Source organism: Vicia villosa, linkage group LG4 (genome assembly GCF_029867415.1).
Source record: "Vicia villosa cultivar HV-30 ecotype Madison, WI linkage group LG4, Vvil1.0, whole genome shotgun sequence".
Classification (NCBI taxonomy): domain Eukaryota; kingdom Viridiplantae; phylum Streptophyta; class Magnoliopsida; order Fabales; family Fabaceae; genus Vicia; species Vicia villosa.
Genome location: NC_081183.1, coordinates 156,124,209 through 156,146,258, shown reverse-complemented (window position 1 = coordinate 156,146,258; position 22,050 = coordinate 156,124,209).

Sequence of the window (22,050 nt, the reverse complement as noted above, 5' to 3'; positions counted from 1 at the left end):
CTTCACAAAAACGCCATAAAAATGATAGTATTTTAGTTTAATTTTGCACTAATGTTTGAATTGCTTTTGTATCATTTATATGTTGATTTCTATATGACCTTTTTGTGTGACTTTGTTACTTGACTTTGGCCTATTTTAGATTCCTTTTGTACATAAGTAGGAATTAGAACAACTTAGACTAGAATTTAGAAATAGTTCCCTTCCCATCTTCTTTTTCTTTTCAACTTTTAAAATACTTAATAAATATCGATGAAGATCATACCGTTATTATATTCCATAGTAGGAAGGAAATGATTGGGGTGTAGGCCCCGATGTACGTTCTTTCCTACTTAGCGGAGAAGAAATGATTGAGGTGTGAAACCTCGATGTATTTCTTAACCGTTGTTTAGAGAAACGATCGCGGTGTAGGCCTCGATGTGCATTCTCTAAATATTCACAAAAAACTCTTTTTGTATCTCCTTTACTTAGCGGAGAAGAAATGATTGAGGTGTGAAACCTCGATGTATTTCTTAACCGTTGTTTAGAGAAACGATTGTGGCGTAGGCCTCGATGTGCGTTCTCTAAATATGCAAAACAAAACTCTTTTTGGTATGATCTAAGTCACAAATTAAATCCCCTTAAAAAATACCAATCAAAAACATTTCAAAAAACCTAATAAATGTTCAGACTTAAAACAAAAGTGAGGAAGTGATGCGAGACCTTGTAGTGGGTTCTCGTCATCGTGGAATTACCCTTAAAAGATACAAACCAATCTATTTTTCTTCTTTCTAAGGGCAAGTTATCTCCGCTCCATTGCATCCTAGGCTGTCCCCTTATGCAAGAGCGTGAGCGTTAACGCCGCCCAACTAAAAAACACAAAAACAAACAGAAAATCTTTAGCCGAGCTACGGTAACTCTGATTCCTGAAAAGGATACGTAGGCAGCGGGGTAGGGCCCGTGCGAGTACAATTCTTTATTTTCCCTACATTTTGCATTCATTTCGCATTTAGGCATAGACATAGTTATACACCCTTTAGATAGAAACAAACATAGGTGGATACCATCGAGTACGATGGGCGCGAGGGGTGCTAATACCTTCCCCTTGCGTAACCGACTCCCGTACCTTGATTCTCTGGTCGCAAGACCTTGTTCCTTCCTTTGTTAGGTTTTCTGATATTCCTTTCCCTTATGGGATAAATATATTGGTGGCGACTCTGTTCATCATTTCGCGAGCGTGCGACAGCGCCAAGACACTTCGTCTTCCTCGTGGAGACTCAAGCTTTTACCTACAGTTTCTGATCCCTTTAGCTACGAAATTCGGCCATGGCTAATACCTGGAATCACACATATAGCTAAATACACAGATTAAACGTTAAAACTTAACATGATTCGATTAGGAATCGCGCTCTAATCACGATGGTATCCATTATTTGCACTGATTTTACATGGAACGGAAACCCCCTTTCTAAGACCTCCGCGACCTAACAATGGCAGATCCTTGTATCTATGCCTAAAACAAAATTAAATTGTCCAGAAAGCTCGAAGATATCATGCTGAATAAGAATATGCAAACGAATTATGCTAAAGATGCAAGAATCGTTAAAATCGAAATAAGAAAAAAAAGCACTGAACCGTGGACGCGTTCTTGCTGTTTATGATACTACACTCGATGGTAACGATGCCGTTATCTTCAGAGAACCACGAAGGAGCTTTATGAATGCTTGGAATCGTTTCAATCGCTCTCTAACCTCGGTTGTATACCACTTTGTTTGTTACGGTTTTTTTTGTCTCTGAGCCAAGTCTCCTTACGGCCAAATCCTCCTTTTGTTTTTGATTTCTGTTCTCAGTATATATACAAGTGATTTTAGGTTTAAGAACTTGAATCAAATCCCTCATATTTTGGATGATTGTAATTTGGTTTTGAATAGATATTGAATCCTTCCCTTTTAGTCTTCAATCAGATTCTACTCAATCCAATCTTACATGATTCCAAAAAATCAGAAATCAATTTCCCATGATTCCAATAATTCAGAATTTTGGCTTCTAAAAAAATTCAGAATTTGACTTATAATCTAATCCAACTAATCCATAATTTTTTATGATTTATTTAATATTTTAAATGAATAAAAAACTCAAATAAATATTAATAAATCCATAAAAAATAAAAAAAAGTGGAATTAGAGACTTCTCTTAAAGTCATGGGCTTGGATCAATTTAAGTTCAATGGACTTTATTTCTATTTGCACCTAAAAACCAAAACAAATAGAATGATATGTAAATATAATAAAATGATTCACTAATTTTAATTAAAATTCAACTTAAATCTAAATTGAATTAAGAAATATAATTGTAAGCCTAAAAAGGGTTAGTGAACCGAAAATATTGTTAAATCGTAAAAACGACCAAAATACGCAAAGATGTACGTGTGATACATATTTTCGAAAAAAATGCAAAATCAAGTTAATTTGCAGATGATATGCAAAGCATACGCTTAAAAAGAATCTGGAGGGCAAATTTTGGGGTATGACAGCTGCCCCTGTTTAATTTTCTTAAACCTGAAGATGTAGATTGGCCTGTCTGCCTGTCGGAGTCTGAAGGTAGAAGAGGATTGAACACTAGAATACCCAAGAAATTTGCCCTAGCTGAAGCAGAGACTTTTGCCGGAGACGGGTTTAAAGATGTCGTCCAAGTGTTGGAAAAGATGTGTGAGACGGGCTTAAAGATGCCGTCTGATATGGATAAATACGAAAGTTAGAATAAGTCGTACGTTAGACTATATCGGAGCTTGAAGTATTGAGAGGCATTTGTCGGAGATGGGCTTTAAAGATGCCATCAGATGTTTGAAAAACTGTTCGTCTAAGCAGATGTTTTTCAGACTGGATCATATGGATTGATTATATTTGAAGGAGATTCATTAAAATGAAGTAATGTCTTATAGAAGACTACCTGAAGAGGTTCCTGAATAGGATATATCATTGACTGATGTAAAAAGGATTAGGCTTTAAACAAAGCTCGGGAAGAAGTGTCTTGTAGGAGATTAACTGAGAAACTCCTTAAAAGGGCAGTAGATGTCTTAGAACATGTTGGATAAATCTGAAGAAGATTACCTAGAAAGGTATGATATGATACGTCTTAGAAAGGATTGCCTAGAAAGGTTCCTAGAAAATATAAACGTCTTAGAGAAGACTACCTAGAAAGGCTCCTAGAAAGGATATGAATCATCTTAGAAAAGATTACCTAGAAAGGTTCCTAGAAAGGATATGAATCATCTTAGAAAAGATTACCTAGAAAGGTTCCTAGAAAGGATATGAATCATCTAAGAAAAGATTACCTAGAAAGGTTCTTAGAAAGGATATGAGTCATCTTAGAAAAGATTACCTACAAAGGTTCCTAGAAAGGATATGAGTTATCTTAGAAAAGATTACCTAGAAAGGTTCCTAGAAAGGATATGAGTCATCTTAGAAAAGATTACCTAGAAAGGTTCCTAGAAAGGATAATAAACGTCTTGGAAAAAACTACCTAGAAAGGCTCCTAGAAAGGATATGAAATATCTTAGAAAAGATTACCTAGAAAGGTTAATAGATGTCTTAGAGAAGACTACCTAGAAAGGCTCCTAGAAAGGATGAGAAGTTCTTTGATTGTTTCTGAATTATCTCTGAAGAAAGACCTGGAATGAAGTATCAGATTTGTATTTGTCTTGAATGAGTGTTGAGATTGAATCGTTGATATGATTGTATTTGCACAGTATCTGGATGATAATGTTCTTTTGATTATGAAGTGACCTGAAAAAGGAAAGATTAGTCTTATGCAATGTCATGATGCATGTATTGAGATTCTCGAAATAAACGAGAGTAATGTATGTTATGCATGTGTTTATGAATGATGCAGGGATGGACTATATAGTCGAAGCATATTGATGATTTTTGTATAGCAGCGGCTGATTGAGAAAATAAATCCCTGTATGCCGTTGGATAATTCTAAGAGAATTCCTGTTTTTCGTTCGATGATATCCAACTGGGGATTTTTGATTTTCGTTTGGGGACAAGATTGATTTGAGGGATCTGATTCTGATGTATCCTGGGGACAAGAGAGATGAGTATAGTACTTGACCAGATTTTTGAGTGGAAACTTTGATAGAAATAGCGAGTTTGAATAAAACATGCCAGAGAAGAAGATTATGCCGGAGATATAAAATCCATTGGGGAACCAAGTCTCCGTTAGGAAGAGATTGCTTGAAGATGACTTGCTATGTGGGGATATATCAGGAAACTGCTCCGCGGGGAAGATTCCCAGAGATTTCAACTTTTCATTGCCCCATGTCTTTGAGTACTTGCTGTTGGAAAACACTTTTAACCATATATGGTCTTTCGCTTGCGGGCATATACCTGCCCCTGGAATCAGTAGCCTGATATGCTCGATACTTGAGTTTGGAATTAGAACTTCAAAGGAGAGACAGATACTGACATCATCTGATGCTAGTAGCTAAATAGCTTTTGTTGAGATTTGTAACTGATGTGACTAACTTCTCTGGTTGCTCAGTGCCTCTGAGAGGTTCTATGAATATGCCATGCCCCTTGTGTAGACAAGCTTTTAGTTGATCGAGTCATGCATACGAGACGTCTCTGCAAACTTATTTGTCGGGAGGACTTTTAGTCATTAATTATGCCCCATGCAGATTCTTCCTGATGCCAAACATTTGAAATTACGTAGACAAAATTGTTTTATAATGACACTCATTAAAATGCAATGCATATGTCTGTCTTGGAGTTTAAAAACAATTTTAGTAAAACAAAATATGTAAGAAAGTGATATTTGTAAAAACGTGATATCAACTCAGGATTTTTGGTAAACTTTAAGGAGTCAGGATACCCTTTTTGTGACAGTACGCTTTCGAACTAACCATGCTTCAGTTAGGACTTTCAAGGGTTGTAACGTGGCTTGGTTCACGGTTTAAGAAACAAAGGATAAAGGCTCAAAGTTTATTTGTACCCATCCCAATCTTCGTGATGTTCTCCGATCTTATGCTTAGTTACCTTTGCATTTAAGTTCTAGCAGGTCTTGAAGTCATAATGTTGACATTTGATGATGGTTGAAACACCGAGAGTTTATTTGAAAAGGCAGCCATCCTTTTTTTGTAATTTTTTCTTTTGTCGAGGATTTGTAGTAACCTCTTTTTTGACTTTATTATCCCTAACTTTTGCCTGAACTGTTTATTTTGAGATTACAGTCAGCGGGATGTTTCGATTTTTTGATAAGTCTCCTTCATAGGTTTTGACTTAACAGTTTTCTTTTTTTTTTTTATGGATATTGACTGCCTGACTTGAGAATCACGGGAATCCGTCACTTATGTCAAGCACCTGGTATAATTGAGGTAACTGAGTAACTACCCTGCCCCAGGTTATGATTAAGGGTTTTAATCTGTATGAGAAAGAAACTTCTACTTCTTAGGCTCAAAGGGGTTGACGATGGATTAACATCCTTATATCTCCACTGTTTAGGAATTGAAACAATGCCTGTACATCGTCAGCATAGTCTGTTTGAAAGCATACTGTATGAGGTTGCGGTATCGTTTTCGTCATCCTCCCTCAAAAGGCTTACCGCTTTAGCGAGAGTTAAATATCATAAAGAAAACTAAGTAAAAACAAAGTTTAATATAGAAATAGGAAGAGAAATAAATCAAGACAAACATATGCAATGCATTAATGATTATGATAAAATAAATAGAGTCTGACATAAGACGAATGTTTAAACAAACAGGAAAGAAATTGCGAATGCGAGTAAATTAATGATCTAAATAGCCATCCTTTAGACTTTGTGTGGCTTCTCTAGTTGCCCAAATTCAACGATCCCTTCTTCAATCAAGTCTTGAATTTTATGTTTCAATGGCCCACACTCTTCTGTATCGTGACCAGGACTATTTGAATGGTAAGCACATCTTGCATGATGCTTGTACCCAGGGACGGGATTAGCAGGAGCTGAGTATGGAGGCAGTAGAGTTATCAGACTCCGATCGAGCAAGTGTTGCAAAGCTTGAGCCAATGGCATGTGTAGTGGGGTAAATGACCTCTTGGGTTTTGATTTCCAAGTACGTTGGCCACCTTGTTGCTTGCGTTGATCTTTTTGTTGTTGTTGTGTTGGAGCCTGACTAGAGACCAGGACTGCCCCAACAGTGTTGGATTCATTCTTCTGATTGTATGGCTTTTTCACAGTACCAGAAGAAGTAGCCACCTGAATTTTTCCGCTTCGGATACCACTTTCAACACGTTCTCCAGTTAGTATGAGATCGGTGAAACCAGACGAGGAGCTTCCAAGTAAATGGCTGTAGAAAGGACCAGTCAGTGTATTCATGAACATATCAACCAATTCTCTGTCAGTCAAGGAGGGTTTGACTCTTCCAGCTAGATCTCTCCATTTTTGAGCATACTCCTTGAAACTTTCCTCGGGTCCCATAGACATGCTTTGTATTTGCATGCGAGTTGGTGCAAGGTCAGTGATCGGTCACCATTTCTAGTAAGTTTCCGCACCTTTTTCCGACCAAAAGTCATAATCTTGGTAATACTAAGGGGCATTGTTATAGGTTTTATTATAAGTTTCTTAATTTGTCGGTTATTTAAGTTTTGCATGCTAAGTGTGTTTTAAGTTTTATAAAAGTACCATTTTATGCGTTGGTTGTTAGTTTGTTGTTGTCCAGGTTGAACCAGGAATGAGATAGGAACTTAGGACACTCCGAGGCGGAAAAAAGAAGCTGAAAGAGCCAAATAGAAGGTTCACACGGGCACCAGTGTGCTTGCACACGGGCCGTGTCAAAAGAGGGCTGGAAAGATGTTTTTGAGAGCTAGGCAGAGGTTTCACACGGGCACCCGTGTTCCTGCACACGGTCCGTGTGAAAAGCTGAGCAGAAAGTGATTTTTGGGCTAAGAAGCAGTTGACCAACACGGGCACCCGTGTTCCTGCACACGGTCCGTGTTGGTAGGCGCGGGCAGATTTCCAACTTTTGATATTTTGAAAGCCTTGAGCTCATTAAGGGTATTTTGGACCTTTCGGATACGAGGGATGACTGCCAACACTACTAAAACCTAACAGGAAGGAGGAACCAGGCATCTTGGATCATTGGGGCATAGAGAATTACAGAGAAAGAAGAGTCAAGGGTTTTGGAAGAGATCTTCAAGAGCACTCGCGATTGGAGATCATATCAACCGATAATTTCTTGTAATGACTTCAATTACTCTTGTTATTTTCTTAAACACTATGAGTAGCTAAACTATTTTATGCTAGGGTGATGTCCCTAAATCTTTTCATGTAATGACTTGTTAAAACCGTTGTGATGAATTTGATGTTTTTATAATTTGAGTTTATGATTCAAAGATTTTCATGCTTCATCATATTGGAAAATATTTTGTTGATCTATGATTAGGGTTAGGCGTGACACACCACTCTAATGCGTGTTGAATCACAACATTACCAGTAAATCACTTAGGAATAAGGATTTCACCATAGTGATCATTCATTCTAGATTACAATGCGTAATGCCTTAATACTAAAATCAATTATTGAGGAATTGAAATTGACTTTTAAGTGTTAATAAGTTTTTCACTAAGGAATTAGGGAAAACTATTTTATGGAATTGATACTCAATTATAGTCACATCTTTTCTTGAACAACGGTGTTCTCAAGGAGTTACATAAGATTTATACATCAACCTTAGCATGCCTTCTCATTTGTGAACCAAATCATCATTTACTTATCGTTTTTAATTATAAACAGTTAGTAGTTTTATCAAGCAAAACAAAAACCAATCATAGCTTTTTGTTCAATTGAAATTTAGTCCTGGTTTATATTTTATCCCCAGTCCTTGTGATCGATACTTGGATTCAACTCCATTTTAATAACTACATCGGTAACAAAAGTAGTACACTTGCTATTTTCCGATCAGTCAGCATTATATTGGTATTGCTGGTAGAAGGCAACAACCAAATCTTCCCAGGTACGGATGTTAGTACCCTCCAGTTGATAGTACCATTCGAGTTGAGTTCCAGATAAGCTATCCTGGAAGAAGTGGATCCACAGCTTCTTATCGGCGGTGTGAGGTTGAATCTTCCTCACATATGATCTTAAATGCAGCTTAGGACAGGAGACTCCGTCATATTTAGCAAAAATCGGAATCTTGAACTTCGGAGGGATGACAACTCCAGATACGAGTCCTAGTTCCTCAAAATCCAACCCAGGTACCTTCTGAATCTCCATGGCTTTCATACGTTCTTCAAGCAGCTTGTATTTGTCGTCTGGATTTTCATCCTCATGGTAATAGTCCTCTTCTTCTTCAGCGGGCTTGGCAGAATCATGATTACTTTTTGCATCAGTTTTGATACTAGCTTCATCATCTTGCTCATCTTCGTCACTGTCTTCAGAGGCTTCGGCATCCCTGAGTTGTAGGATAGGTCTAAGTCTTTTCCCTAGAGTCTTCTTGCCTTTCTTCTTCTTCTTGGTAAGAAGTGCTTTCAGTTCATCTTGCCCCTTGGATAAGTTCAGGATCAGATCTTGAAACTGGGCATTCTGAGCTTGAAGGTCTTTGACTGATTGCTCGAGATTCATGATGCTGAAATAAACAGCGAGGAGGTGAGAAACCTGTGGTGGAAACCTGTGATGCAATGTTATGAATGCAGATGCAATATTTTCAAGGATCTATGGAAATTTAGTTAGCAACGTAAAAAAAAATGATTTGGTCGCCTCTTCGTTTGAAGAACTCTGATTTTTGGATGTTCTCCTTTGAGAATCAAGGTCACCATATCGAGTGGGTCATCGCCTCTGACTCGGGAACTTCTGAATTTGAAGGTACATGGCTAGAGGAAAATAAATCCTCTTGCCCCTTGATAGGTACAACGTCTCTGAATTGGAAGGTATGTGGCAAGAGGAAAGTAAATCCTCTTGCCCCTTAATAAGAGTTCAGTCCTTGATAAGAGCACCTGAAATTGTGCGCCCTAAATCCCTAAGATCCTTGAAAGGGTTAGTTAAATCATGTTATGCTTATGATGTCATGATGTCATGATGTTATGCGAATGCAGTTCGTTGGACTTAGTGCGAGATGGTAAGGACAAACAAATCCTTTCAACAAAACCTGCGAGGAAATGAAGGTTAGTAGTAAACACAAACAAGTCACACAAGTCACACAATTTTTGGCTTAAGGCTTGCATGGAGTCTGATCAGGTGTCCTTCAGCAACGGGTTCTACAAGTTATCCAGAATTGTCAGCCCTTCTAAAGCACCCTCGGACATGATGCATTCGCACCATGCAATGATACTTTGAGAAAGAACCTATCTGAATTGTAGCATCGGGTAGCAACTAGTTCTTAACATTTGTCAAGAGTAGTCCCCCCACTACGTTCCTAAAGGCCAGGATGGGTTAAGGGTAACTAAAGGTCCTTGAGCTCCGGCGCACCCACAGACACATACATAGACCTCCCTCATTTGAGAAAGGTGTGCATATGCTATGGAGTCCTAACTCAAGTGTGAGCTTCATATTGACTCATCCCCCACATATGTGAAAGAGGTCACCATGACTATGCCACTCCTAATCTTAAGTGTACTTGAATCCGGGTGTAGGATTCGTCCTTCAGTTAATTCCCAAAACAGCCCTGAAAAATAAAGCAAGCAAAGCAAACAATAGAATACAATTAAGTGATCCTAAACTTTTAAGGTAACCCCTCTTTTATCGAAAACTCCCCAACAGAGTCGCCAGTTCTGTAATACGGTGAACTGACTTTTATAATCGAAATGTCGCGGTAAGCAAGAGTCGCCACCGACTTTTATTTTATCCAAACAAGTTAGAAAGGCTAAAAGAAACAGAAAAAAAACCTTTTAAAGAAATCTGAGTTCGGGGGGTAATTTATGCAAAGGGAAGGTGTAAGGCACCCTTTGCATCCATGGTTTTCCATGGGCTCTTAATTGCTTTGCTTGCTTTTGTTTTCAGAAAATGTAGATGAAAGAGATAGGGACTTTAGCTTGTAAATAAGCGTTGCCCTTTTGAAGAATTTTGAGAAAGAATATAGCAAGAGGTTTTAGAGCAAGGCAAAGCAATTAGGGGCAATTACCTTGAACTTAGATGATAGGTCTCTTTTTAGCCTTTCAGGATGAAAGGGTCTATCCTTGCCATAAGAGGGCAGGAAGCCTTTCATTTGGAGGTTGAAGGGTCATCTCGTTATCATTCGCCCAAAGACTGACCCATGCCATAGAGAGGCATGTAGTCTAAGAGGAAGGATCCAGAATAGCCTTTCGTAGGCAACCAGAAGATACCTCAGCCTTTTTCGTAGGCAACTTCCGAGGGTCGAGGTCATGTTAGTGTATCGAAGGCAGCATCATTAGGGACCATGACCTTTAATCGAGGCAACATGGCTGAGGTATCCTCGTATTCGAGGGACTGGCTATTCTGCAAAAAAATACACAAGGCAAAGGCAACGGGCAACAGGCAACAGGCAACAGAGAGAATTACCCAAAAGTGTGCGTGTGTGCACCAATCAGTGATTCAATTCGGAATATATTATCTTATAATTAAATGGCTCTAATTCAGTTCAAGATTGCACTCCCTAAATTACTAACCACGCAATTTAAATAATATAATCACACAGATACGGGGGAGGGAAATTGTAACCAGCGGATCCCTTAATAGGGTTTGATATAAGTAATAATGAAAGCAGAAAACATTAGGGTTAGGGTTTAGGGTTACCGATACTCGTAGCTTTAGCAGTCGACAAACCCTGAAAATTTGACAAGAAAGAATAAACAGAGGGGTAAGTGCATTATCGGTTCGGAGGCAAACGAAAATATCCTTAAAAACAAAAAGGTAAAGAATTTAAAGAATTAAATAAAAAAAAGCACTTAGCTTTGCATTTGATCTGATATGGTTGACGGTCGGAGGAAGCCTCAAGGTTAACCCTGAAAGTGGCAAGGCAAAGGCAGAAAAATAGATGGAATGAATGTATGCACAGTTCAAAATATAAGGGCAAACCCTAAAATCAAAGAGAACAAAGTAAACTTTGAAATTTAAATGAATACTTAGCTTCGTATTTGACGCGGCGCGTAGTCGGAAGGCACCTGAACACAAACCTTGAAAAGGACACAAGAAAATATTTTTAGTGTATGAATGATCTAAAACAAACCTCACAAACCCTAATCAAGGCAAATACCAAAGTTACGGAGAAAATTCGAGAGTTTGAATTAATAAATCAACTAAATAATTATTGGATATAATCCTAATTATTTAATTGATAAAAGGTTTATTGGAAAATTAAATTGAATTTTAAATAATAATAAAATAATTATGAATAAAATCATGAAAACTCGAACTTTCGATAAAATAAATGATTATGATTTATTATGATAAAATAATTTATTAAAATAAAATTATACTAATAATTATGGTGGAAACAAGAAAAGAAAATAAAAATAGAATGTAATTAAAATTAAAAAGAATTGAAAAAAACTCAGCTTTTAATTCCATGTGGTTGATTGATGAGAGTATACCATAGACCTGCGTCTTCCTGGACATTCAGATCAGGATCAGGTCAAACCAATGGCAGATATGTGAGGGCATATGATGCACGCCTACGTCCGGAACGCATGGGATCCAAACACAAATCACAACAAATCAAATAAAAATAAATGGCCAGCAGGCGGACTCGAACCCCAGTTTTCCATCTTGCAAATATTCGCATGTTGCCATCCGCGCTGCATTAGCTATTTGTACACAAAGCATTAGAATATTAATATAATAAAAAAACAAACAGAGATTTTAAACAAACAGTCGCGCGCCAAGACACTTCGTCTTCCTCGTGGAGACTCAAGCTTTTACCTACAGTTTCTGATCCCTTTAGCTACGAAATTCGGCCATGGCTAATACCTGGAATCACACATATATCTAAATACACAGATTAAACGTTAAAACTTAACATGATTCGATTAGGAATCGCGCTCTAATCACGATGGTATCCATTATTTGCACTGATTTTACATGGAACGGAAACCCCCTTTCTAAGACCTCCGCGACCTAACAATGGCAGATCCTTGTATCTATGCCTAAAACAAAATTAAATTGTCCAGAAAGCTCGAAGATAGGAATCGCGCTCTAATCACGATGGTATCCATTATTTGCACTGATTTTACATGGAACGGAAACCCCCTTTCTAAGACCTCCGCGACCTAACAATGGCAGATCCTTGTATCTATGCCTAAAACAAAATTAAATTGTCCAGAAAGCTCGAAGATATCATGCTGAATAAGAATATGCAAACGAATTATGCTAAAGATGCAAGAATCGTTAAAATCGAAATAAGAAAAAAAAGCACTGAATCGTGGACGCGTTCTTGCTGTTTATGATACTACACTCGATGGTAACGATGTCGTTATCTTCAGAGAACCACGAAGGAGCTTTATGAATGCTTGGAATCGTTTCAATCGCTCTCTAACCTCGGTTGTATACCACTTTGTTTGTTACGGTTTTTTTTTGTCTCTAAGCCAAGTCTCCTTACGGCCAAATCCTCCTTTTGTTTTTGATTTCTGTTCTCAGTATATATACAAGTGATTTTAGGTTTAAGAACTTGAATCAAATCCCTCATATTTTGGATGATTGTAATTTGGTTTTGAATAGATATTGAATCCTTCCTTTTTAGTCTTCAATCAGATTCTACTCAATCCAATCTTACATGATTCCAAAAAATCAGAAATCAATTTCCCATGATTCCAATAATTCAGAATTTTGGCTTCTAAAAAAATTCAGAATCTGACTTATAATCTAATCCAACTATTCCATAATTTTTTATGATTTATTTAATATTTTAAATGAATAAAAAACTCAAATAAATATTAATAAATCCATAAAAAAAAAAAAAAAGTGGAATTAGAGACTTCTCTTAAAGTCATGGGCTTGGATCAATTTAAGTTCAATGGACTTTATTTCTATTTGCACCTAAAAACCAAAAAAAAATAGAATGATATGTAAATATAATAAAATGATTCACTAATTTTAATTAAAATTCAACTTAAATCTAAATTGAATTAAAAAATATAATTGTAAGCCTAAAAAGGGTTAGTGAACCGAAAATATTGTTAAATCGTAAAAACGACCAAAATACGCAAAGATGTACGTGTGATACATATTTTCGAAAAAAATGCAAAATCAAGTTAATTTGCAGATGATATGCAAAGCATACGCTTAAAAAGAATCTGGAGGACAAATTTTGGGGTATGACAACATGAGTATAAATCATTTCTTAGATTTTATAGTTAGGATTTAGAGTTTAGAGGACCTACAACCTTCTCTAGGGAAGTTGTCTCATTGAACATGTGTTAGGGGGTCTCTTGATCCTCCTCATATCACGGATTGTATGAGGCATTTAAGCCTAGATTCTGTGTGACTTTAGGGTGTATCCGTTAATTCTCTGGTTTGGCCAACCTTATAAAATATGATTCATTTGCTTCTGGAGAGATTAGACTTTGTTCAAATCTAGAACAAAAGTTTATTCATACAATAATTATTTCCACTTTGACATTCAGTTGTAGACCGCAAATTAGTGGTAAAAAATTATGCAATAGACGTAGTTAATGATTTTATAATGACTCTTAATTTTTGAAATGAGACTCATTCACCACTACAAATAAGTGATACGATCTCAGTTAGTAAAGTATTTTTCCCACACTTTGTGGGCGAGGTAAGAAAGTGTGTCATAGAAATTGATCCACCTTTTCCCTTGGATAAACATTTAATTGAGGGAAAACATGTTATCTATTATATATATATATATATATATATATATATATATATATATATATACAGTTGATCGCTAGTTTCTTATTTCAAGTTCAGATGAAGACAAGAATTGGCTATGGCACCATAGATATTGACATCTAAACTTCAAAAATTTAGGTATTCTCAATCGGAAAAGGATGGTGTTTGGTTTAACTCAAGTGAAGGAACCAAAGTAGGTGTGTGAGGAATGTTGCAAAGCAAAGTAGGTTAGGAAAGCATTCAAACATGATTTTACTATGAGGTCGAAATAAAAGCTTGAGCTAGCTCATTTTGATGTATGTGCACCTTTTGAAGTAAGGTCAAATGAAGGTAACTGCTATTTTCAAACTTTCATTGATGAATTCACCAAACATATGAGGATTTACCTTATAGAAAGAAAGAGTGAGGTATTCACACTGTTCAAGAAGTTCAAATTACATGTTGAGAAACAAAGTGGATGTAAGTTGAATAAACAGAGAACTGATGGTGGTGGTGAATACACCTCTAATGAATTTGCTAGATTTTGCAATGAGGAAGGTATATAGCATGAGGTCATTGCACCCTATACACCTCAGCATAATGACACGGCTGAGAGGAAGAATTGAAGTATACTAAACATGGAACATGTTGAAATCTAAAGATATGCCAAAGAGATTTTGGGTTGAAGCATCTTCGACAGAAGTATACATTCTAAACATGTGTTCAATAAAGAAGATAGTTGAAAAGATACCTTATGAGGCTTGGACAGGGTCGAAGCCAAATGTTAGTCATCTTAGAGTTTTTGGATCAATGTGTTTCAGGCATGTACCTGAATAATTTAAAAAGAAACAAGATGATCGAAGTCAAGCCATGGTGCTCATAAGTTATCATTCGACTGATGCATACAAACTGATTTCGCAAAACAATGATAAAATAGTGATCAATCGATATGTTCTAGTGGATTAAAGAAAAGGGTGGGACTACAGTCAAGGGTCAGTTCGACGGGAATTCTATACAGTCACAAATGTGTTTGAAGAAGATCAACAAACTGAAGCCACGACCTGTCGAAATGTAGAGCCACCTGAGCAGAATCTAAGAAGATCGATTAGATAAAGAACTGAGTCGACAAGGCTAGCTAGATATGAGAGATTTCCAAATCAAGCAATCGATACAAATAGGTGTGAAGCCATGAAAGAATAACTGAAAGAAATTGTGAAGAACAAGACCTAGGAGCTTGTCGAAAGATCTAGAAAGAAGCCAATTGATGTAAAGTGGATTTATAAGTTGAAACGAGCCAAATGGTGGGATTGCCAAGTATAAGGCAAGACTATTGGCGAGAGGTTTTCTGAAAAAACCTGGCATTGACTTCGACGAAGTCTATGCACCTGTTGCAAGTCTAGAGACAATCAGAATTATTGTGTCGACAATATCATATGGAGGGTGGAATATACATCAATTGGATGTAAAATCAACATTTCTGAATGGACCATTGGAAGAAAAGGTATATGTTACTCAACCACCAAAATTCGACATCAAAAGGAAGGAGTCGAAGGTATACAGATTAATGAAGGCTTTCTATGGTTTAAAGCAAGCGCCTAGAGCTTGGAATAAGAGAACATATATCTTCCTGATCAAAGTAGGTTTCACAAAGTGTGTTTTTGAACATATAGTGTATGTAAATGATGCTGACGGGGCCCGTCGAATCATTTTAAGCATGTATGTAGATTATTTTTTGATCACAAGTGCAGACAAAGTGGAGATAAAGAAAGTCAAGTCGAAACTAATGTCGAAATTTGAAATGTCCAACCTAAGGAATCTTTCATATTTCTTAGGAATGGAATTCAAAGACACAGATGAAGTAGTATTCTTGCACCAAAAGAAGTATGCTCAAGATATCTTGAAGAGGTTCAAGATAAGAAATTGTAATACACCTGCCACGCCATGGGAAACTGGAGCAAAGTTGAAAAATGAGACAAATGATGAATTTGTATGTTCGATAATGTACAAAAAATCATTGGATCCTTGAGGTATCTTTGCAACACTAGGTCTGACATCTGTCAAAGTGTCGGGTTGTTGAATCGATTTATGGAGAAACCCCAAGAATGTCATCTTATTGCAATGAAGGGGGTGTTGAGATACATAAAGAGTACGATTAATCATGGTATACTGATGCCAAGGAAGTCGAAGACCATCACAATTACACAAGTTTATGGATACACTGATTCAAATTTTAGTGGTGATCAAGACGAAAAGAAGAGTACTACAGGCTACATTTTCATGATCGAAGGCGCTCCAATCTTCTGGAGCTCAAGGAAGAAAAGCATTGTGGCTCTGTTATCATGTGAAGTTGAATATGTAGCTGCATCATATAGTGCATGCCAAGCAGCATAGATCGAGATGTTGTTTAAGGAACTCAAGATAATGGAACCTAAGAAGATGAAGTTGTTCGTCGAGAACAAGTCAGCGATCTACGTGGCGAATCATCCAGTGTGTCATGGTCGAAGTAATTGCATATAGAGAGAAGGTATCAATTTGTGAGGGATCAAGTTAACAAAGGAAAGTCGGAACATGAGCATTGCAAGACAGAAGTTCAACTAGTTAATATACTCACCAAACCTCAGAAGAAAATCAGGTTCCACGAGTTAAAGAGAAGCATCAGGATGAGAAGTCTCGAGAACATGAATTAGGTGGTGTGTTAAGTAGTAATTATGTTCCGTCGAAATGCGTAGTTGGAGGTGTCGAACTAGCTAGTAGGAGTTATAGAAGTCGGCTGTATTCGAGAGAGTCGAATACAACATTTAGTTGTTATGTTGAAAGGCAAAATATGACTTGTATATTTTGAGCTTGAATCGTTTTGTGTTTTGGTAGCCCATATAAAGGGCTTTGTATAATGTAAGGTTTTTTCTTTACCCACCTCCCTATGGGGGTCACCCCCAGCGAAAAACCCAGTTTACCCCTACTTTGGAAATGAACTTCCGAAGTAATTTTTTTTTAAAAAATTTCTCAGACTCGGAAGTTCATCTCCGAAAACACCAAATGGGGGGTGTTTTCGGAGATGAACTTCCGAAAACACCTTTTTTCAGATTTTGGGGGGTTTCGGAAATGAACTTCCGAATTATGCAGAAACTGTGTTTTTTTTTTTTTTATGATTTTGGAATTAAAGATAGACGGCAAATAAAATAATCGATATATAAACAGAAAATACTAATATACTAATATGATAAGAAAAGTAATATATACAAACCGATCCGATCCAAATCCAAATAATAATAGTGTACGAAAGATACAATCCGAAAACAAAAAAAAACTCGCCCACTACTGGGTATGCCTAACCCTCTCACCCTGGGCCCTCCTCTGCCGCCTGTATGCCGCCGCACGGCCCGCATCAGTGACGATCATCTCCATCACGGCGACTGCCTCTGGACCGCCCTGATGAACGACACCTCGATCCAACGCGTCCCGCCCAAGCATCTCTATCCGCTGGCAGATCGGCAGGAGATCAATGGCGTGGTCATCCTTGGCCTGCTGGTTCTCCAGGATCTCCTCGTGTGCTGGCCTAGGAGCGTCGGGAGCGTCGGGTGTCAGCAGAGGATGTGACACCCGATAGAACCATGTGACGTACCCATCCACACTGTGCCAGTCCTGGGTGACCCGCATGCGACGGTACTCCTCCGGTACCACATGATGCTCCCAATCGTCAAACATGGCAGTGAACTGCACTCTGGTCACTGTGTCGGGAGCAGCCTAAAAGGGTGACCTGGGTATCATCTGCACAAATCCGAACTGCCGCATGCACCGCTCAGGGAGATACCGAACCATGATGGTAGTCCCGCATGCCAACCAACCAGAATATAGAGATATGCCGTCAAAGGGGACAATCTGAGTGTAGTCGCTGAACGGCCTCCAGGTGACGTCGTCGTGCATCGTGCGGTCCAAGTACCCACGGTATGGTCCCACCGCATTGTTCCCCCTCTGGAGAACGTATCTGGCGGCCCTGGGCATGGCGTCAACGTACGCAGGATCGATGTGGAAGCCGTGGATGCGAGAGAAGTAGGAGATGATCCAGCTCTGAAACATAAATAAATACGAAACATAAGTAAATACGAAACATAAATAAATACGAAACAATTAAAATGAAACGTACCGTGAGTAGTGTGCAGGATCCGGTCAACTGCCTCGTCCTCCAGTTGGAGGCCTCATTCAGCTTCTGGTATAGGTATGCCAGAGTAGCTGCCCCCCAGTTCCACAGGTGAACGGTGGTCAAGTCCATGAAGTAGCGGAGGTAGGTCATGTCGACGTACCTCGCACTCTTGTCGACAAAGATCGCAGCGCCTACCACATGCATGTACCAGCACCGGAGAGCACAACCATGATGATAATGTGTAAATAGCTCGTCACCCTCAGCCTCGGTCGCCGCCACCAGGTGGTGCTCGAAGTAGCGGCTCAGTGTGATGAACCGGATATGAGTCTCAGATGTCGTGGCGCACTCAAAGTCAGCAACTTCGGGCTCCATACCCAAATAGAGCACCATCCACTCAGTGGCTTCGACCCTCTGGATCCGAGAGTGGGTCTACAGCGGCCCCCTGATCGGCAGGTGGAGAAGACACTGCACATCATGCAAGGTGATCTTCATCTCCCCAACCGGCAAGTGGAAAGAAGACGTCTCCTTGTGCCACCGCTCCACAAAAGCCCCCTGCATGCTGTGGCTGATGGTGGTGTACCCCGTCATGCAGAGCCCACTGAGCCCTGAACCTCTCACAGCGTCGTTAAACCACTCGGCAGTCGGTTTAAACAAACTGAAAATATTTCAGGCATGGTTCACCATTTTCAACGGTTCTCTCTCCTGTTACAAAAAAACAAATAAAAAAGTATGTTAAACAGACGGTTAATAAAATATTGAATAAACGTCTAAATTATAAACGGTTAAATAATGTAGTCGGGCAAATTATAAAAAATACCTCTCCCTCCCAGATCCGCCGAGCGACGTGCTCGCGGTAGAATATCAGCACAGAAGTGTCAATGGGCCCTCCCGGGTAGCTGTCCTCCTGCTCATCCTCCTCCCCGGGTGGAGGGTCAACATCCGGTACCCCCCCCCCGCCTCGTGGTATGGCACTGCCATGTCCTCCTCCTTCTCCTCCTCTTGCTGGCGGGAAGAAGATACCCGAGTCAGCCTACTCCTAGATCCAGATGAGGAGGTACCCTCCCCATCTCCACGGGGACTCGCACACGTCGTCCCCGGCCCTGCCCCCGTCCCTGTGTCGACGCCAGCTGCGCCGCCGCCCGCTCGCGTCTAGCCGATGCAGTCTAGGTCTCTCTACCCTGTCTGATGCGTGCTGGTTGGTTGCCTGACATGTTCCTGTAAACAGTTGAAATCGATTAATATGCGAGACAACAGAAAAAACTAAAAAAAATTGCACTTCTGATACAATTCGGAAGTTCATTTCCAAAACTGGGAATGGAGGTGTTTTCGGAAATGAACTTCCGAAACACCCCTGCGCAGAAGTTCTCTGCAACCTCCAATGGCAGACCCCAAAATCCTAAATCAAACCTATCTCTACACATTCTAAACATCCTAAATATCAGTACAAACCTAACCTAATACATTTTTTGCTATTTGTAAACACCCTAATATAAATTTTAATCATAGATCTTAAAATCAAAATGCTTACCGATTGAATAGATTGGAGGACTTTTGAATGTAGTAGAGCAAGTAGATGGAGCCTTTGATGTAGCTTGGAAGTGGTTTGCAGAAAAATCTCTTTGGGGTTGAGTTTGGAAGAAGATTAGGGTAAATGAATTAGGGAGGGGGGCTGTTTTGCTTAATCTGCAAAACGCGCAGTATTTCGGAAATGAACATCCGAAATGCTGTTTTCGAAAATGAACTTCTGAAATAAGACAATTTTTTCAAAAAAAAAAGGCGCTTTCGGAGATGCATCTCCGAAAACACCTTTTTCTTGCATTTCGGAAATGCATTTCTAAAGTCAGGGGTAGTTTGGGTTTTTCACCAGAAGTGAACTAGAAGGTTGGGAGGTAGCCAAGGAAATTTTCTAATGTAAACATAACACTTCACTTAATAACAGAAATAACAGAATTTTCAATTTAGCTTTCTCTGTTTGTCTTCTTCTCTTTCATCTCTTTTGAAAACCCTTTGTTCCAACAATATTATTAAAAAAAAAAATTAAAAAATCTTGTAATGAATTAAGGATAGAGTCTAAATTTTTTTACTTATTAATTCTAAAATAAAATAATGAATTTGCTCCCCGGTTTTAAGTCCACTAGAGGTTATAAATTATTCTTATTGGAACACACAAAAAAATGAACGGTAAGCAATATCACTTAGAGATTTTTACCATCCATTAATCTTTTTTTTGGATTGCAATGTTTCTAAGTATGATTAGGAATATCTTTCTCAATGTTATCAGGGTGTGAAAGAATTGAATCATCGAATTTTTATCTGATGAGGACATTGAGAATTTATTCTTAAATATAAAAATGAACTGTAAAAGATGGAATCAATAACAACAACGCCATTCCGTGAGATGAATCACAAGAGTCGAAAAATATTTTGTTCAAAGTTTGTAAACAACTACAGCAACATCAACAACAACAATATAATCTTGAAATTTTTTTTAACTAATTAAATAACCTTAAATATTTTTCTGTCTTAAAATTCATCTATGTTTACAAAATCTATTCTTTATTAAAAAAATGTGTTATTTGTAATTGTGATTATAAAATGAGTCACTTAAAAATTAAGAATTTAGTTAGTATTTTTTGTATAGTATAAAGTTTTTGCACACCACCATGATATATGATGACTTATGATTCGTTCAATGTGATAAATATAGTACTTAATTATTTCAAAATATGAAGATCAAATGCCCGGACAGCAAATGATCTGTTGTTTTACAGAAAAAGAAGATAAATCCAGGTTTAATTATACTCTTCCGTGAAAAGAGAAAAAAAAAAAAACAAATGTGAATTTGTCTTAAATGCATGGATAAGAAGTGCCTGCAATTGAATTGAATATGAATTTGATGCTCTGATCATCACATTTATTTGAAGAGAACAGGCAGGAAGAGCACACAATATAAGAACTTTCCTCCGTTATCAGTTACACCGAGTCATACGTAACTATGCGACATACAGAAACAACTCATAGCAACATAACTACAGCGAATGAATAAGATTTAAATAAAATAGTTTGTAAAAAAAAAAAAACTCTACAAATAAAGCATTTAAATAAAAAAAAATTTGACTGAAAATATAATTGTAATTTGTAATTAATAGATGAAGACTAAATTGAAAGAAAATTCAAAATGGAAAACTGAATTCAATTGTTGGTTGTTTGTTCCATAGATTTTTTCTGAAAAAATAGATGAAGAGTTTGAACATATTATTGTTATGTTAATGAGAGAAAAAAATTGACTTTAAGAAAATAAGCGCTCCCATGGAGCTTTTGGAAAAAGCGCTTATGCGTTATTGTTATTGTTATTGTTTGTTTCTTTTCCATGTTGCTGACTTTTCTTTCTTTCTTAGATTTTATTTTTTCTGTTTTAATTTTTATTTAAATTAAAAGTCCACATTTTAAAAGAGAAATTAATAAATTATAAACAAATTTTATTTTAGAGAAATATCAATGAAAGGTATTGTCTTTGTGGTAGAATATTTAGTTTAATATGAGATCGACGGTAGGTTTAATTCACATTATTTAATTTTACCCTATTTTATTTTTCAATTTATTAGTTCATATATTTTATATATGAACTTACAAGTTGATGAATTACATATCAAATTATAATCATATATAAAATTTTATTTTTAATTTTTACAAAAATAGAAAAATAAATATTAAGTAAAACTAATATTTTTTTTAATATATCAATAATGTATTTATTATTTGATTATAATAAAATAGACTTAAATAATGTTATCTTGATTTATTTTTATGAATTGAAAGACTATATTGTACATTCTATGAAACAAATATATATCAAAATTTTCATACCTTTTATTTTATTAAAAAATTAATATTGAAAATAAAATTAAAAACTAATTAAAAAAACACCATAAAAATAATTAATAAAAAATAAGGATTAAAATTTTGACTCTAATTTTATAAATATCAACAATTATGAAATATATAAAAATATGTATTAAATGAAACTATAAATTAATTTTACACTAACAGTCACAATCATGTATCCCGCCAAGTTAGATTAAACTTTTTATAGTATCAATGCCTTTATTAAACTCATAAGAATAATATATATATTAAAATCATCTTTAAAAAAATAAGTTTGAATTGTAAACTAA